This window comes from Balaenoptera physalus (assembly GCF_965194825.1).
Source record: "Balaenoptera physalus genome assembly, chromosome: 12".
NCBI lineage: Eukaryota > Metazoa > Chordata > Mammalia > Artiodactyla > Balaenopteridae > Balaenoptera > Balaenoptera physalus.
Genome location: NC_138897.1, coordinates 96,965,687 through 96,985,292, shown reverse-complemented (window position 1 = coordinate 96,985,292; position 19,606 = coordinate 96,965,687). Strand labels below are relative to the sequence as shown.

Sequence of the window (19,606 nt, the reverse complement as noted above, 5' to 3'; positions counted from 1 at the left end):
CTGACAAAGACACATCAAGCACTTGGATTATGGAGGAGATCACCATGTCAGTTATGGGACAATGCGCTTTACCTCCGCTGTCCATCCTGCTTCTGTGATGAGGCACGAGCCGTAGGTTTGTTGTCGGGGTGAGGGTTTGGCTTCCACAAGTGCACACTCTTCCCACGTCCTCATGCTTCCAAACTAGTACCTTGTCACTGTGGTCAGGGCAATATTCAGCATTGATTCACTGTGATTCTGTAAGCACATTTTCTTATGAGTTTGAATGCATTGCTCCATGATCTTCTTGCTTCCAGCAGGAAGCTTTTCTGATTCCTAATCGTTTGTATGTGACCTTTTTCTTCCTGCAAGCCTGTTAGATTTTGATTTTGTGCCCAGTGTTCCGGTTTTTCTCAATGATATGCATTTGTTTTGACCAACTTTTTTCTTTTTTGAGGAAAAAAAAACCCATTTTGTTTGGAAATAATTTCAAACGTACAGAAAAGTTGTAGGAGTGAGAACAGTACATAGAGCATCTGAATATCCTTTACCCAGATTCACCTATTGTAAACAATTCACCCCCACTTTTGCATTATTGTGTTATGTATTTTCTGTCTCTCACCCATATGTGTATGCGTGTGTGATGTTATTTGAGAATTGCATAAATATACCTTTACCCTTAAATACTTCAATGTGTATTTCCTAAGAAAAGGATATTTTCTTACATAATCCCCTTAGAGTTATCAACTTTTAATAGTGATACAATTCTGTTAATCTATTGTCCATGTTCAGGTTTTGTCAAATGACCCAATAACAAACAAAAATATGTACAGAGAGATAGATCTAGATACATCTTATTGGTTCTGTTTCTCTGTTTCTCTAATACTCAACCCAATTTAAAAATGGGCAAGAGACCTGAACAGACACCTCACCAAAGATGACATAGAGATGACAAATAAGCATATGAAAAGCTGCTCAGTATCATACGTCACTAAGGAAGTGCAAATGAAAATAACAATGAGATACCACCAGGTACATATAGAATGGCTAAAATCCCAAACACTGAGAACACCAAATGCTGGCGAGGATGAGGAGCAACAGGAACTCTCACTCATTGCTGGTGGGGATGCAAAATGGTACAGCCACTTTGGAAGACAGTTTGGCATATTTTTTAACAAAATTAAACATGCTCTTACCATGTAATCTAGAAATCGTGCCCCTTGGTATTTATCCAAATAAATATGTCCAAATGAAATTTCATGAATATTTCATATCCACATGAAAACCTACACATGAATATTTATAGCAGCTTTTTTCATGAGTACTGAAACTTGGAAGCAATCGAGATGTCTTTCAACTGGTAAATATATAAACAAACTGTGTGCATCCATATAATGGAATATTATTCAGAAATTTTAAAATGAGCTGTAAAAAGACATGGAGGAATCTTGAAAGCACATTGCTAAGTGAAAGAAGCCAATGTGAAAAGGCTACCATATGATTTCAGCTATATGATTTCAACTATATGACACTCTAGAAAAGGTGAAACTGTGGAGACAGTAAAAAGATCAGTGGTTGCTGAGACTTGGGGGGGGCAGTTCTAGTTATGGAGAGAGGTGCAAATAGGTGGAGCATGGGAGATTTTTAGGGCAGTAAAACTAATCATGATACTGTAGTGGTGGATACAACTTTGTCAAAACTCGGGGAGTGTAGAACACAAAAAGTGAACCCTGGTGTAAACTATGGACTTTAATAATAATCATAATGTATCAATATTAGTGCATCAATTGTAACGAATATACCCCAGTAATATAAGATGTAAATATAGGGAAAACTGTCTGCAGATGGGGGAGTGGAGTATAAGGGAACTCTCTGTACTTTACAATCCATTTTTATGTAAAACTGACACTGCTCTAAAAAAAATGGCCTATTAATAAAAAAAAAACCAGGATATAGATTTTTAAATCCTCAGTTAAATGTGAACAAAAGTGAATCAGGCAATATACATGTATCTATAAATATGTGTTTTTATATGTACACAATAGACATATTTTTATGGACTTACATTTGATCATTTGGGTTTATCCCAGTACTACATAGGCAACTGGACATTAGGAAATCTTTTAACAGAAGTCACCAAATCAACAAATTATAAAATAGACAAGAACTGTTTGATCCTCTCAATAGATGCAGAAAATAACATCCTAAAACTTTTGATATTCAATGTTAAAAAATGAAAAGGAAAGAAAATTATTTTTCAAAGTAGGAGTAGAAAGGAACTTCCTTAACCTGAAAAGGTATTTGTACTAAAAGCTTGCAATACATACCATTCTAAGATATAGCCTTTCCAGTCAGGAAAAAATCAAATCTGCCTGGTAGCACCGCTTCTATTCAACACTCTTGAGAAGAATTTCCCGTGCAAGTCAGAAAAAGTATTGTTCACAATAAAAAGTGATTAACAAATTTAAATATATTAAAATTCAAATTTTCTGTACAACAAAAAAATCACCATAAGCAAAATAGAAAGACTAGCATCACGTCAGAAGGAACTTGACAATAATTACATGGAATTAGTATCCAGAATATATTAAATAAAGACCTCCTGTAAATCTATAAGCAAAAGTCAGAAAACTAAACAGGCAAAAGCTCTTCATAGAACATGTGAACAGGGGAGTAATGGGAGCCCTCATCCATTACTGGTAGATACACGTCCACAGGAGGACAAGGAAATATGTGTAAGATTGTTCCTTGAAGTAATGCTGAATCAGTTGCAAAAGTAAAAATTACTTTGGATCAAGAAAGTAAACCCTGCCCCTCATTAGGTTGGAAGGACAGATGTAAATTAAGGCACCTGCAAAGTTAACAGGAAGCAATGTTTCTCCCTAGGACAAGCTGTAAATTTTCATCAAGTAGCCCTCTTAGAGTGATTGCTGCTTTCTTCCTTACTGAGAAAACTTTATCTCTAAAATCATAAACCATCGTAAACTGTGCCCTTTGAAAGTATATCAGTAAAAATAAAATATATCTCACTCTTGCCTGGGGGACCTAAATGACTTTGACCCAGAGAAGCAACCTCTTTTCCAGCCCAGGGGCAGAGCTTCAGATAAGGGGTGTCCGGACACAGACGTCCACAGTCATCTTATCTTTGTAGTTTCTTAGGAAACCAGACCCTGGGCCCACTTGGCATTCTGGACCTGATATTGTTCCCTTTACACACAGCCTCGTTGTGCTATCAAAACACTGCTTCATGTAAATTTCACCCAAATTTACCTTTCGCCTAAATACTTTAATTATTGATCTCTTCCTTTGTTTGGACTGATGACCCATGCTTTCTCAGGCGTTTACCTTCCTTCATTGCAATGAGTCGATAAATTGAACGTTGTTGAACTACAGATCTGTAGTTATCCCTGTAGTGAGGGATAAAGTCCCTAGGCTGATTAGGCTAGGAATAGTAAAACCAAACAAAACTAAAAACTAAAAACAAACAAAAAGCACCAAATATCTAACAATCAGCATATATTATGGTGTATTCGTAAAATTGAACACTATATCATAGTTTAAATGAATGAGCCGTATCTATATTCATCCATATAGGCAAAACCTAATGTTGTTTTAAAAAAAAGGAATTAAAACAATGTTACATCTTACCTATCATTCATATGAATTAAAAATAAAACAAAAAATAAATAAAATAAAACAAAATATCTGCTGTAGACTGACGGATGTGTCCCCTCGAAATTCATAAGTTGAAACCTACTCCTCAGTGTGATGGTGTTTGGAGGTGGGGGCCTTTGGAAGGCGATCAGATCATGGGGGGGAGCCCTCGTGAATGCGATTGGTGCCCTTATAAAGAGGCCCCAGGGATCTCCCTTGCCCTTTCTGCCATGTGAGGGCACAGAGAAAAGATGGCCGTCTGTGAACCAGCACTGGGGCCCTAAGGAGACACTGAATCTGCTGGTGCCTTGATCTTGGACTTCCCATCCTCCAGAACTGTGAGGAATATATTTCTGTTGTCTATAAGTCACCAGTCCACGATATTTTGTTATAACAGTCCAAATGGATTAAGACAACATCACTGCATGTAGTCTGTGTAGTAAAGCTATAGATGCTCTGAGTAGAAAGACACAGGATGAACTAGAGCCGTCTCTCCTCGGGCTGGGAGGGACGGCTAAAGGGAGTGGGACTGATGTATTAGGGCTAATGAATAGCTGAAAACAATGTTTTATTTCTTTTATTAAAATATTTAAAAGCAAATATGAACAAATACAATTCTTAATAATTTGGGTGTGATAGATACCTGAGTGTCTGTGCATTAGCCTCCATACTTTTGTGGATTTTAAAATGCTTACAAATTAAATAGAAAAACAAATAATGGTAATGGTGGCTTATTCCTGATTTTAATGGGAATTCTTATGACCCCCTCCAACTACATGATTAATATGTATTTTTTATCATGTTAGGCTGATATATAAGCCTTCCAATTTTAAGGGTTTAAAAATGTAGATGGACATTCAAATTTATCAAATGCTTATTTAACTGTCTATATAAATGATCATATGTTTTTCACACTTGATATGTTAATATGATGAATTTATTAATAGTTTTCTTAATTTTGTAGAATTCTTGAATCCCTGGCATGGACCCCATTAGGTCATGGTATATTTTAAATGAATACTCCAATTTGTCAAGCTCTTATTTTTGCATCAATATCTATAGGTGATTTCTAGTTTGTTTGTTTTTTTAATGCTACCTTTGTAGCATTACATCCAAGTTATCCTGTTTCTGTAATATGAAGAGGGAGACTTTCCATTCTACATTCACTGCAACAGTTTATTCCTTACCATTTAAAGATTTGAAAAAATTCAGCATTTGAAATGTGTCAACCTGGTGCTTTCCAATGAGTATGACTGAAAATTTTTCCATTTTACCAAAGGTTATTGCTCTGCAACGTTTTCTATTTTTTTTTAATAGTAATCTTTTATTTATTTATTTATTTTTTTAATATTTATTTTTGGCTGTGTTGGGTCTTCGTTTCTGTGCGAGGGCTTCCTCTAGTTGCGGCAAACGGGGGCCACTCTTCATCGCGGTGCGCAGGCCTCTTCACTATCGTGGCCTCTCTTGTTGCGGAGCACAGGCTCCAGACGCGCAGGCTCAGTAGTTGTGGCTCACGGGCCTAGTTGCTCCGTGGCATGTGGGATCTTCCCAGACCAGGGCTCGAACTCGTGTCCCCTGCATTGGCAGGCAGATTCTCAACCACTGCGCCACCAGGGAAGCCCAAGGTTTTCTATCTTTTAACTTAATTATGGTTATCTAAATATTCCTTGGAAATAATTCATTCCATGGTAGTTTCAAAATTAGTATAGAATCAGGCAAAGTATTGTGCTCCCAATCTTTTATTTTTCTGTGGTTATTTCCACATTCTCATTCCCAGTTTTGCATACCTGTGCACTTTTCACCTTTTTTCTTAATTTGGATTGGTAATGATTTACCTATATAAATTTTCTTTTTAAAAAAAATTTGTATTGATCCAAAGAAGATGGCCAAAACGCACATGAAAAGATGCTCGACATCTCTAATTATCAGAGAAATGTAAATCAAAACTACAGTGAGGTATCACCTCACACCAGTCAAAATGGCCATCATCAAAGAGTAAATAATAAATGTAAATAATAAATGCTGGAGAGGGTGTGGAGAAAAGGGATCCCTTCCATTCTGTTGTTGTGAATGTAAATTGGTGCAGCCATTATAGAAAACAGTATGGAGGTTCCTTAAAAAACTAAAAATAGAGCTACCATATGATCCTGCAATCCCACTGTTGTTAGGAAACTGTTGACCGAAACCACCTGCCTCGGCCAGGCATGATGGTAACCACTTGCCTGAGTTTTCTCACAACGGGATGTCCCAATAAGGAACATGGTGCTGCCACCGAAAACTAACCGGCAGAATTCAGGAGGGGCCAGAAAGAGGGAGGAGACACCAGCCCATAATTCTGTCCTACCAACCTCCCAGAATCCTTTGCACTGGAATCCACCTTGGCTGAGAGATGCACGCACCGCCAGAAAGGACCCAGAGTCAGACCAAATATGGGCCAAGCAAGACGATTGGCCAGAGACAACCCAGAAACTAACCCCATCACCATAAAACCTGAGACCGTGAGCCACACGGCAGAGCAGTTCTCCTCGGTTCCCTTACCCTGCTGCTCTCTGCCCAGAGGGCCCCTTCCCAACAAAGTCTTTTGCTTTGTCAGCATGTGTGTCTGCTCGGACAATTCATTTCCAAGTGTTAGACAAGAGCCCACTCTCGGGCCCTGGAAGTGGTCCCCCTTCCTGCAACATTTCTGGGCTCTGGAGAAAACCATAATTCAAAAAGACACATACACCCCAATGTTCACTGCAACACTATTTACAATAGTCAAGACATGAAAACAACCTAAATGTCCATCGATAGATGAATAGATAAAGAAGATGTGGTACATATATACAGTGGAATATTACTCAGCCATAAAAAAGAATGAGATAATTCCATTTGCAGCAACATGGGTGGCCCTGGAGATTATCATACTGAGTGAAGTCAGACAGAGAAAGACAAATATCATATGATATCACTTATATGTGGAATCTAAAATGTGACACAGGGACCTCCCTGGTGGTCCAGTGGTTAAGACTCTGTGCTTCTACTGCAGGGGGCATGGGTTCAATCCCTAGTTGGGGAAATAAGATCCCACATGCCACGTGGCATGGCCAAAAAAAATTTTTAAATAAAAATATAAATAAATAAATAGTGAAAGTAAAAAAAAAAAAAAAAAGACACAAATAAACTTATCTACGAAACAGAAACAGACTCACAGACATAGAGAACAGACTTGTGGTTGCCAAGGAGGAGGTAGAGGGAGGGATGGAGTGGGAGTTTGGGGTTAGCAGATGCAAACTATTATATATAAAATGGATAAAACAACAAGGTCCTACTGTATAGCATAGGGAACTATATTCAGTATTTTGTAATAACCTATATGGGAAAAGAACCACTTTGCTGTACACCTGAAAATAACACACCATTGTAAATCAACTATACTTCAATGAAAAATATTTTTTTCATTGAAGTACTTGATTTACAGTGGTTTTTTAAATTGAAGTCCTGTTGTTTACCTATTTTATATATAGTAATGTGTATATTTTAATCCCAAACTCCTAATTTATCCCTCCCCCCCACCTTTCCCCTTTGATAACCATAAGTTTGTTTTCTATGTCTGTGAGTCTGTTTCTGTTTTGTAAACAAGTTCATTTGTATCATTTTTTAGATTCCACATATGAGTGATATATGATGTTTGTCTTTCTCTGTCTGACTACTTCACTTAGAATGATAATCTCTAGGTCCATCCATGTTGCTCCTAAATTTTCAAAGAACTAGATTTATGTGATACATAAGGACTGATTTACGTGCTGCATCGTCGACTGAAAAAAATGCACAACCTAAAAGTTGAGAGTTATCTTTTATTTGGTGGACATTCTGAGGACTTCAAGCCCAAGACACAGCATGTCAGATAACTGTGAGAGACTGCTCTGAAGAGGCGAGGCGGGGGGCACCAGGATACAGAGGAGTTTTTGCAACAAAGACCAGGTAGTTGGAACATCAAAAGATTACTGTTAATTAAAGAAAACCGGATACCTCAAGTTAAGGGATTTAGTGCTTTTCTACATATGGGAAGATGCAAGAGTCTGGGCTCACTGAAGTCATTCCTTTGACGTGCACCTCAGCTCTCTGGGGCCAGTGTCCTGTGTTTTCCCATCCTGAGTCCCCTCAGAGTGCACTGTCGGGGTGGGGGGTGGCTGCAGCAGGTGACTGCTAGATGGGGGGCATCCTGTTGCTAGCCTGAGTTCCCTCAGGACTCACCATGGGGGCAGCTGCAATGTGATGTCTTGATGGCAGCAACATCCTTTGTTTACTGTTATGGCAGGCAATATCTTTCTTTCACACATTTATTTCCTCTGCTTCCCAGCCGTCTGTTTTGTTTTTTCCCAATGTCTTACTGCCTAATTCATTTATTTCCACGTTTTACTGTTAAAGTAGTGGGATACTCCACTTTGCACTATGTGATCTAAAATTCTTGCAACAATACACTTAAGAGGGTGTTTCCTCTTAGTTTCCCCCCACTACCGTCACTCTCTGGGCTTCAGGTCAGCTCCGCCTCAAGACCCCCGGCGTCACAGGAGGGCTGACGCCAGGTCCAGACGCCCATCCTCGCCGCCCGCCCACCCGCGAAGAGGAGGCGGTGGGAGCTCCCGGCCAGATGCGCCGCGGAGCCCTCTGGGAAATGTAGTTCTGCGCGGACACTTGCGCGGCCCTGCGGCGTCAGCGTCGCGCCCCGGGGGAGGGGTCAGGTGTGTGGGGCGGCGTCCGCGTTGGCCGGGGTCCCGCTGCGGGCCCGCAGCACAGCCGTGCGGCCGAGTGAGGCGGCCAGTGAGGGTCGGAACCGGGGGTTCTTGGGGTGAGTGGCTGAAGACTGCGGAGACTGGGTGATTCGGGCCTTGGGGTCGCAGGTCGCGGGCCTGGAGCGTGACAGCTGCGTCGGGCGCCGTGCGGGCTTGGGGAGGCGAGTACCGGGGCCGCGGGGGTGGGTGATTGGGGCGAGCTGGCGTGGAGAAGGGGCTTTAAGTGATTGCGGACGTGCGAGGGCCGGCGTGTGGGGATCCGTGGGTCCGCAGACAGTGACTGGACAGCTGCAGGGATACATGATGTGGGGCGCGCGGCACTGGTGCTTGAAGGTTACCCGAGTCGGTCTGAAGGCGTCAGTGATGCGGAGCCTGGACCTGGGGTGCCTTCCGGAGGTCGGTGACGGCGGCCTGTGTGGAGAGCAGAAACTGGGTGCCTGCTGAGGTCGGCAGAGGGCGACGAACTTGCTGTTTGGAGGAACCATGACGTTTAATGTTTGTGGGGTGAATGATTGGGGTTCTGTATGGTTTGGGGATGGCTGGGGTTTGTGAGAGTTCTGTGAATGGGGAGACCGGATCTCGTTGGAGGGAGAATTTTTCTCAGTAGCTTATCACTGTGCCGTAGGGACGAGTGGCTTGGGGGCCCTATGGGTCAGTGATGGGGCGGGGGAGTGCGGTGCGTGTAAATTATAGGCTCGTGGAGGAAGCTGTGTCAGTTTACGATCAGTGGATGACTGACTGGGCAGCCTTACCTGGCTGAGTGATAGAGGAGGTTGGCTCTCAGTCATCAGAGGAAGTGATTGGGCAGCTGTGGGGGAAACAGTTTGGTTTCCTGGGATGGAAGGCAGAGGTTGGTAGACCTCTGCCCGTAATTTTGAGCTATGAGGATGACTGACTGGGGACGGAGTGGATTTGGACAACTGGGGAGACAGTCCGTGGGGACAATAGGATGAATCATTAAGAAGCCTGTGGGGGGACTTGCCTGGCGGTCCAGTGGTAAAGAATCCGCCTTCCAGTGCAGGGGATGCGGGTTCCATCCCTGGTCGGGGAACCAAGATCCCACATGCCGCGGGGCAACTAAGCCCACACGCCACAACTAGAGAGAGAAAACTGGCACGCGCCACAACTGGAGAGAAGCCCGAGCGCCACAATGAAAGATCCCGCGTGCTGCAACTAAGACCTGACGCAGCCAAATAATAATAATAACAAACAAATAAACAAATAATTTTTACAAAAACATGAAGAAGCCTGTGGGGGTGGATGATTTTGAGAGTCGGTGATGGGAGCTGTTGGTGTAAGAGGTAGGGCTGTGGGAGGGCCGGGATGGGCCACGTGGGTCTGAGTGGGAGTCGCAGGGCTTGTTGGGGGCGGCCTTGGTGGAGTAAGTGATGAGGGCCTTACCAGTGTTTGCCCAGGGGGTGGGATTGAGTGAGGGGTCTTTGAGGGTAATGATTGGGTGGCCTCGGAATCAGTGATTGCAGACATGGGACACCTGGATATAGCGTGTTGGTTGGTCTGGGGGCTAGTGAATGGACTATGGAGAAAGGGGTGGGGGGAGCCTGTGGGCGTGAATCATTGAAGGGCCTCGGCAGCTCAGGTTTAGGGAGACCTTCTGGGAGTCGATGGCTGGGGGACCTGGGGAGGTAATGCATGGCAGGGGCGCAGGGTGAGGGGTTAGGTATCATTTGGGGATTAGTGACTGAGACTGATTGGGTGGCCTCTGATAGGCCAAAACAACAGGTCTATGAGTATATTTATTGGTCTGAAAAAAAAATGTATATAAAAATATGTTTTCACTATATAGCATTAAAGCCAGTTCACAAAGTTAGAAAGACTATAAGATCACGTTTTTGTTTCTACCACCCTTTGAGAAACTACTTACCTTGAAGTAGTGGGATTATGGGTGATTGTTTCTTTATTTAGCTTACATGTATTTTCTGATTTCTCTATAATCATATCATGCAATAATAAGAGCACTAACTAGCATTTATAAAATGTTTGTGTACCAGTCTCAGTTCTAAGCTTTTTACACGTATTAACTAATTTAGAACACTCAAGAACATTATGAGGTTAAAATGAACTCTTGTATTTTGAGGAGAAACTGATGCAAATTATTCACTTAATGAACTGTTGGATTCAATTTCCTCTTTTATTCATGCCTTTAAAAGTGAAATTGATGTTCTCCTTTCCCATTTGCTATATGTTGCACACACACATTCTTTGTCTCTCTTCCTCACTTACTTTCAGAGAGAATGATGGAATAATGCCCAATTTTCCAGGCCACCCACCCTTGTGAAGAAAATCACATTCTTCCGACCTTCCAGAGTGCTGTGCTGTGGAAGCTTGTGTGAGACAAGGCTTCTGGAATTCAGAGGCAGCCTTTCAGAGACCATGCACACTTGCGCTCACCCCTCCCTCCACCCACGTACAGTCCTGTGTTTGGACCGTGCTTCTTCTCTTGCTCCCACATAAGGATAGGCCAGGCCAGAGGGCCCGAATCCCCTCCAGCACAGAAAGAAGGGAATGTGGGCCCCTTCAAGCTAAAGAGTTGATGGGGACTCCAAGGCAAAGACAAGATTCTGCTGTACACATTCAAGCTCCAGAAACCCTTCTCGTAATCATTCTGTTTTCCACTTCTTATCTTAAGGGTCCTTAGTAGGCACTTTCATGTCCATATCACCTTTAATTCTTATAAGCATCCCACGTGGTCTGTGTTTCCATCACCATTTAAAACAAAACAAAACACACCAGGCTCAGTGAAGTGAAGTGCCTTGCTTAAAGTCACATGGCCAGCAAGAGACAAAGCTCAGACTGAACCTTATTTGTTTTATTCCATATCTCATGTTCTTTGCCTGAAACACATTCACTCCCAAGCACCTAATTAAATGTTTTGTACCAAGGGGTCTTGAGATATCTGTAGAGGACCTGTTAAGTCTCACAGATGATTGTGGAATTCACAGGGCTTTTTGGAGATTTTGCAGAGCTCTTGGGTTAAACACTGCTACTGGGACTTCCCTGGTGGTGCAGTGGTTAAGAATCTGCCTGCCAATGCAGGGGACACGGGTTCGAGCCCTGGTCCAGGAAGATCCCACAGGCCGTGGAGCAACTAAGCCCGTGCACCACAACTACTGAGCCCGCATGCCACAACTACTGAAGCCCACGCGCCTAGAGCCCATGCTTTGCAACAAGAGAAGCCACCGCAATGAGAAGCCTGCCCACCGCAACGAAGAGTAGCCCCCGCTCCACGCAACTAGAGAAAGCTGCTCTCAGCAACGAAGACCCAATGCAGCCAAAAATTAAAAAAATAAAAGGCACTGCTATTAATGCTGTGGGGTACCCTCTGCATACTCTAGTCCTTGTTAGCTCTGTTTAGAGTCTATAGAAAACCCAGTCTGAGCTTTGAATGAAGGTCAGTTTCCAGCAAGATAGGGAGTTTAGATGCCAAAGAGTATGCCTCAACTAAACAGAATTTAATTTGCTACTGATTCAACAGATTCCAGTTTCCATGAACTAATCGGCTTATGTGAGATGGAGGATGCCCAGGACCAAGGATTCACCCTTGGTGAAGAGTTCTGACCATAGCCCTTTAACTTGAGCATTAAGACAGAGTCCAGAAGATTCACATGATAGGGCAGAGCCTAGATTTGCTGGCCCTTTCCCAAGAGTAGCAAAAAATGACCAAGTCCCAGGAGAGTAACTTATTTATTTATTCCTCAATTGTGGTTTCATACAATTCACCCATTTGAAGTGAACAATTTAATATTTTTTAGTAACTTTAGAGGGTTCTGCAGTCATCTACTTGTGCAACCACAGTCTAATTTATTTTTTTTGATAAATTTATTTATTTATTTTTTTGGCTGCGTTGGGTCTTTGTTGCTGCACGCAGGCTTTCTCTAGTTGCAGCGAGCGGGGCTACTCTTCGTTGCAGTACACAGCCTTCTCATTGTGGTGGCTTCTCTTATTGCAGAGCACGGGCTCTAGGCACACAGGCTTCAGTAGTTGTGGCACTCTGGCTCAGTAGTTGTGGCTCGTGGGCTCTAGAGCGCAGGCTCAGTAGTTGTGACACACAGGCTTAGTTGCCCTGCAGCATGTGGGATCTTCCCAGACCAGGGATCGAACCTGTGTCCTCTGCATTGGCAGGCGGATTCTTAACCACTGCACCACCAGGGAAGTCCCTGTCATGTGTCTTTTATTCTTTGGCTGATTTAAAGATTTTCTCTTTATCTTTGGTTTTCAGCAGTTTGGCTGTGATGGGCCTTGCTGTGGTTTTCTTTATGTGTATCCTGCTTGGGATACTCTGAGCTTCTTGTGTCTGTGAGATGGTGTTTTTCATCAAATTTGGAACATTTTCAACCATTATTTGCTCAAATATTTTTTCTGCCCTATTTTCTTTCCTCTTTTATGACCCTCCAATTACAAGTATTTAAGATTTTTTGATGTTGTCCTACAGGTCACTGATGCTCTACAATTTTTTTTCCAATTTTTTATACTTTAGATTGTATAGTTTTTATTAACCAGTTTTCAAGGTCATGAATCCTTTCCTTTGTAATGTCAAATCTGCTGGTAAGTCCATTCAATAACTATTTTATATCAGCTATTTTTCAGTCTAGAGTTTCCATTTGGTTCTTTAAAAAAAATCATTTCCTTTTCTTTCCTGAAATATTCCATCCCTTAACCCTATAATATTCATGTTTTCTCTAAATTCTTTAATATATTCATAATTGTTATTTTATAATTCTCCTTTGTTAATTCCGATAACTTGCTCATCTGTTGTTCTGCTTCTATAGGCCAGTTTTACTTTTTGTGGCCTTAATTATTGGTTACATTTTTCTACTTCTTGGTATATATCTATATTTTATTACATTCTAGACATTGCAAATAAAAAATAGTGGAAACTAATGTGCCATTTTTAAATTAATTAATTAATTATTTTTGGCTGCCTTGGGTCTTTGTTGCTATGTGCGTACTTTCCCTAGTTGCAGTGAGCAGGGGCTACTCTTCGTTGCAGTGTGTGGGCTTCTGATTGCAGTAGCTTCTCTTGTTGCAGAGCACAGGCTCTAGGCACACGGGCTTCAGTAGTTGTGGCACGTGGGCTCAGTAGTTGTGGCTCATGGGCTCTAGAGCACAGGCTCAGTGGTTATGGCGCACGGCTTAGTTGCTCCACGGCATGTGGGATCTTCCCGGGCCAGGGCTCAAACCCGTGTCCCCTGCATTGGCAGGTGAATTCTTAACCACCGCGCCACCAGGGAAGTCCCTAATATGCCATTTTTTGTTTTATTCATTTTCCAGAGCGTACAAACTCTTTCCTTTAGAAATTAGAGTGGAGGTTTATCATTCAGGTTTTTTCTAGAGTTGAGTTGAATTGCAGTGAGTTCACAATTTAACTTAGCTTAGGTTCACCTATGATTAGCCCACCCATAGCTGCTTCCACTTACACTGCCTTTTGATCTTTTCAGTATTTGAACTGAGAGGGAGTTGGACTGCAGTTTCAGTTAATTTTGGTTCACCTGTGTATTCAACTGTGGAAGACTCTTGGAATCCAAACATTGCAAAAATATGCAGGACTGTGCAAATTTTCTCTTTCCACCTGTTGAAAAAAACAAAAAGGTTAACATAGTAGGCCTGAGGCTGCCGTCTTTGAAAGGGTGTTTGCAAGGCAGGCCTCTGGCAAGTCAGCTTGTAGAGAGTTCGCTGCACTGCCGTGACAGGCTCCCTGACTGATAAAGGGGTGCCAGAGGCCTTCTCCGAGGTTCCAGACCACCTCACTACGGCAAGCATTGCAGTGAAGTGAGCCTAAAACACGAATTTTTTGGTTTCCAGTGCGTATGAAAGTTATGTTTACTCTCTACTGTAGTCTATTAAGTGTGCAATGGCATTATGTCTAAAACAACAATGTACATACTTTAACTTAGAAATCATTTATTGCCAAAAAATGCCAGCCATCATCTGAGCCTTCAGCAAATCGTAATTTTTTTGCAATAATCACATCAAACATCACTGATCAAAGATCACCATAACAAATATAATAATAATGACAACGTTTGAAACATTGCGAGAATTACCAAAATGTGACACAGAGACCCAATGTGAGCAAATGCTGTTGGAAAAATGGCACCAGTAGACTTGCACGATACAGGGTTGCCACAAAGCTTCAATTTGTGAAAAACACAGTATCTGTGAGGGGCTGTAAAGCAAAGCACAATAAAACAAGGTCTGCTTGTACTGTATAAACAGCGTAGTGTATGGTGGACACCTGCTTTCCTTTTGGAAGCTGCTGTGTGACCAGCCTCCATGACACATCTTGCATGCTGAGTCTCTACTGGTCTTTCCTGGGCAGAAACATCAAACAAAAGTTGCTGCATTCTCTTTGCTGGGGTGGAGTGTGCTCTGTGTGGCCCCTCATCGGAGGGAGAGAGCACAGGTACCGCGCACACGGACTCCTCCAGCACCTGCCTCTTTCTCTTTCCTCACTCATCTGCTCTGCGTCCCTACCGTGTTGCTATAATCCGCCTTAGCCATGAGCACAACTGTGCCAAGTCTTGCGAGCCCCTCTAGTGAATTACCGAGTGTGTGGGTGGCCTTGGGGACCCCTGAAACACCACTCTTTTACCTCTGCACTTTCTTGGCAAAAATCCGGAAGAGTGCCATGAAAAACTGTTGGGCTAAACAATTTATTCCTGTTAGGGACTCTTCCAGATTCCAGGTTTTCCCATCAGTCCTCACCCATGTCTAAACTTTGTTAATTTCTCCTCATTCTTGTTAAGTCCCTCTGGCTTATGGCACCTTCTCCTCTGACTGACCATATCCAGAACAGACACCTGTCCCCAAGTGTAGAATCTGCCACAGTTCTCTGATAACCTATAGAGAGCTTGCTTCTCTTGGAAACTGAATTCCTCAAAACATCCTTGTATCCATATGTCTCCGCTGGCCCTATAGAAAAGTATAATTAGTGTACAGGTTCATGGGAGCAAGGGCCTTTTGCATCTTTCTACGTGTTAATTCTGTCTCCAATCTTAGATGACTCTTTGGATAGGTATAAAATTCTCGGTTGACAGTCATTTTCTCTCAGTGCTTTAAAGAAACTGTTTTACCGTCTTATGGCTTCTAATATTGCTGTTAAGAAATCTGTCGGTTTAATTGTCATTGTTTTATGGGTAATATATCTTTCTCTTTACCTTCCTGTGGGATATCATGCCTTTATCCTTTTGTTGAAATGTTATGATTCCTGAAATTCATGTCTTTCATCACTTCTCAGTTGTTTTACCTTGGAATATTTCCTCTTTCCCAGTCTCTGTTTTTTCTTTGGGAATTCCTTTTGAGGTGGATATTGCACTGTCTCATTTTGTCTCTGTGCCCAATATCTGCTAGTTCATATTCCCAACCTCTATGCTGCATTCTCTGTACATTCTTTGGGTCTGTTTTATTCATGTATCTGATCTGCCATTTAACCCTCCATTGGCTTTTTCAGTTTTAGTGACTGTAGTTCTCATTTCTGGCATTTCTCTTTTGTTGCTGTTGTTACTGTTTCCTAAATTTACTGGCCTTTTAAAATATTGTCTTGTTTCTTTCTTATGTTTTTATTCCTTTTAATGTGACTTTGGTGGTTTTAACATCCCTGTTATATAGTTTATGTCCAGTATTCTATTTTCTCAAGTTTTTAGAAGTTAAATTCTACTTTTTATTATTTCTGCTGATTCTGGCTTGTGGTGGAGTATTTCTGCATGTGGTTTATATTTTGGAGTAAGATCTCATGTTTATCTGTTACAGTCTTGTGCAGCCTGGGTGGGAGTATGTCCCTTAAGAAATAATTTGTTTTGCTTCTACTAAGTTGCCCAACAGAGGAATTACTGGTCAGGGACCACTTTTTTGTTTATCTCTTAGCTTAGAAGTTCCTGGACCTTGCAGGTAGTATATATTGGAACCACAAATCTGTGTGAAGGAAGATCTGTGACTATAAATTCTCAGAGTAAGAAATGCTTTTACAAATGTGTCTTTAAGTTTCATCCATGTTCTTGCATAGAGCTGTAATCCATGCATTTTCACTCTTGTCTAATCCATTGACTATGTAATTATCTACTTTCTTGCCATTAGATGTTTGAGCTATTTCAAATTTTCTGTTTTAAACACTGATGCTCTGAAAAGGATTATATTTGTTGGCTGGTACACACGTGCAAGAAAGTCTCTAGGACGGGATAGCTACTTTTCCTAAGGACCAGGTAGTGAATATTTTAAGCTTTTTAGGCCGTACGTTTCCTATAGCAACTACCCAACTCTGCCACTGTAGTGTGAGGGCAGTCAGAGACAGTACATAAACAAATGGGTGTAGGCTGTCCTTCAATAAACTTTATTTTAAAAAATAAGCACTGAGGGAATTCCCTGGCGGTCCAGTAGTTAAGATGTGGCGCTTTCACTGCCAGGGCCCAGTTTCAGTCCCTGGTGGGGAAACTAAGATGCCACAAGCCACATGGTACAGCCAAAAATAAATAAAATAAATAAATAATTAATTAATTAAAAAGTGAGCACCTAGCTGGACTTGGCCACGGATTGTAGTTTGTAAACCCCACTCTAAGGTATAAGCTTAGAGAACAGAACTGCTGGGTCACAGGAATTGTGAATGTTTACCTTTATAAGATAATGCTAAATTGTTGTACAAAGACTTTGTATCTCACCAGCACTGTACTAGTTTCCTTTCATCCACATCCTTACCAACTCTTGATATTGTCAAGTTTTAAATTTTCAGCAATCTAGTAGGTGTAAATGATACCTTATTGTAGTTTTAATTATACCACCCATATTCTTCTATCATAGCCTTTGTATAAATTTGCCTTGCTGTACAAGATTGAAAGCTCTCTAGGTCAGGATGTGTTTTGTCTTTATGTTGACAGTACCTAGAGTCGTACCTGACACATTTACTGATGAATAAACATATCTTAGATCATTCTATCTTATTTAAATCACTTAAATTATAATAGGAATTTAAAAAGATTTTTGTTTCTCAAATAAAGTGCAATGCAAGACTAAGTCTATGGTAGAGAGGCTATATAGTGAATCCTGATAAGAATGGTCTAAATAAATGTCAGTCAGGAATGCTTTCAGACTTCTCTGGTGGCACAGTGGTTAAGAATCCGCCTGCCAATGCAGGGTACACGGGTTCGATCCCTGGTCCGGGAAGATCCCACATGCCGTGGAGCAACTAAGCCCGTGCGCCACAGCTACTGAGCCTGCACTCTAGAAGCCCACGTGCCACAACTACTGAAGCCCGCCCACCTAGAGCCCGTGCTCCGCAACAAGAGAAGCCACCGCAATGAGAAGCCCGCGCACCGCAAAGAAGAGTAGCCCCCGCTCGCCACAACAAGAGAAAGCCCATGTGCAGTAACGAAGACCCAATGCAGTCAAATAAATAAATAAATAAATAAATAATGCTTTCATTTACAAGTAGCAGAAAACCTAAATAATGCTAGCTTTAATAATAAGGCCATTTAATTTTCTCCTGTAAGACACCTGGAAGTAGACAGCCCTGGGCTGGCACAGCACTTCACTGGTGTCGTAAGAGATTACGGCTATTTCTAGGGTTCCACTCTGCTGTACTTCACAAGCCGGTTTTCTGTGCTCACACATATTGCCTCATGGCTCAAGATGGTTGCTGCAGCTCCAAGTCTAACATCTGTATTAAAAGCAGTCAGGATGGTCAGGATGGGGGCAGAGGGCACTATCAATATCTGTCTCTTTTATCAGAAAAGCAAAAGCTTCCTCCAGATCATCGTCACATATTCCTTACATCCCATTGCCAGAACATAATCATATAACTGATGTGAGAGAGACAAAAGAACAAAGGGAAATAGGAGAAGACGGACTTGGAACCGTTAGGATTCGTTCCTGGGAACAGGGCATATTTTCATCCCTAATATAATTGGGGTTATTAGCAAGAAAGGAGGAGGAAACGGCTCCTTTGAAGGCAACCAGTGGTTCCTGCTACAGTGTTTCTTTACATCTTGTCTTTATTGTCCAATATATGTTTCTTCAGATTTAATGCAAACATGTTCTTTCAGGGGTCATTGTCATTTGAGGATGTGGCTGTGGACTTCACATGGGAGGAGTGGCAGCTCTGGATTCTGCTCGAAAGAATTTGTACAGAAATGTGATGTTGGAGAACTTGAGCAGCCTTGAGTCGCTAGGTAAGGACACGTTCCTGCCCAGTCAATTGTCTTTTCCTATTCATTTGCTAAAAACTGTGGCCTTTGAAGTGTTTAATGATTTAGGCTTTAGTTGAAGAATTGAGAAAATCTTAGTCCTTTCTTGTCTTCAAACAGTGTTTGTACACTCACATCCCAAATTAAAGGCCTCATTGTGCAGCCTTTGAACTAAACATTTGTTTATTCTTTAGAAGCTGAAACCCAAGAAATTGGACTCAATTCCTCTGTGATTTCCCATGTGCAGGGTTTCAGGTTATCAAACCAGATGTGATCTTCAGATTGGAGCAAGACCAGCCACGGGCAATAGATGAGGATACCCCAAGTCAGAGCTTTTCAGGTGAGTGATTGATAACCTCTCAAGTGTGAGACAGTGGAATTTAAATGCCAGTTTTCAGTAGACGGCGAAGATAGTGAAGGGTGGTTACCTTTGAAGTAAAAAGAGAATTCTCGAAGCCCCTAAACCTTTGGAAGTGACTCAAGACCACTAATGTGAGCTTCTCAGATATCCAGATATCATACTGTGTATCACTTATCCATATTAAGATAATCTGTCCTTCTCTGCTTTAGTTTTAGTGAGCTGTGCTCCACTTACGTATACTTAGGGGCTTAGGCCTGTCTTTCTCACATAGGACCTTGTCCATTCATTTTCCCTCTCTGCACCCCAAACCTTATCCTGATGATAGATTCCTTTTCTTTTCTCATGTATACAGGATTAATTGCAATGTTTTTGCCTCTCACTTTTCTAATTCTCTCCTATTTTCTTTCCCTTACATTGTTAAATGCCTCAGATTGCTATTGAAAACCCATGGTCATTTTTCTATTCTCTCCTTGGTTTCTTTTATGATAGTTTACTCCTTCTGTGCCTGTAACCAAAGGAATAACTTTGATGTCATCATTCCCTACTTTTAGTGCAACTTTTGTTGCCTTGTCTTAAAGTTGATTGTGCCCAAATGAAACCCCACCTTTGCCTAGGACAGATTATTATATCTTGGCCTCTAATACCCT

The 19,606-nt window shown here is 41.8% G+C and overlaps 1 long non-coding RNA gene across 3 annotated transcripts in view; it reads left to right on the top strand.

The window, feature by feature from the left end:
- The first annotated feature begins 4,099 nt into the window (after window positions 1-4,099).
- Window positions 4,100-19,606, top strand: part of LOC309639870 — a 29,467-nt gene continuing 13,960 nt past the window's right edge. For 2 of the 3 annotated variants that reach the window (XR_014251901.1, XR_014251902.1), the window contains exons 1-3: window positions 4,100-8,464; window positions 18,458-18,583; window positions 18,846-18,938. This is a non-coding gene — a long non-coding RNA (uncharacterized lncRNA). The remainder of the gene's footprint in view (window positions 8,465-18,457; window positions 18,584-18,845; window positions 18,939-19,606) is intronic. The other variant, XR_014251903.1, reaches the window with a different exon arrangement.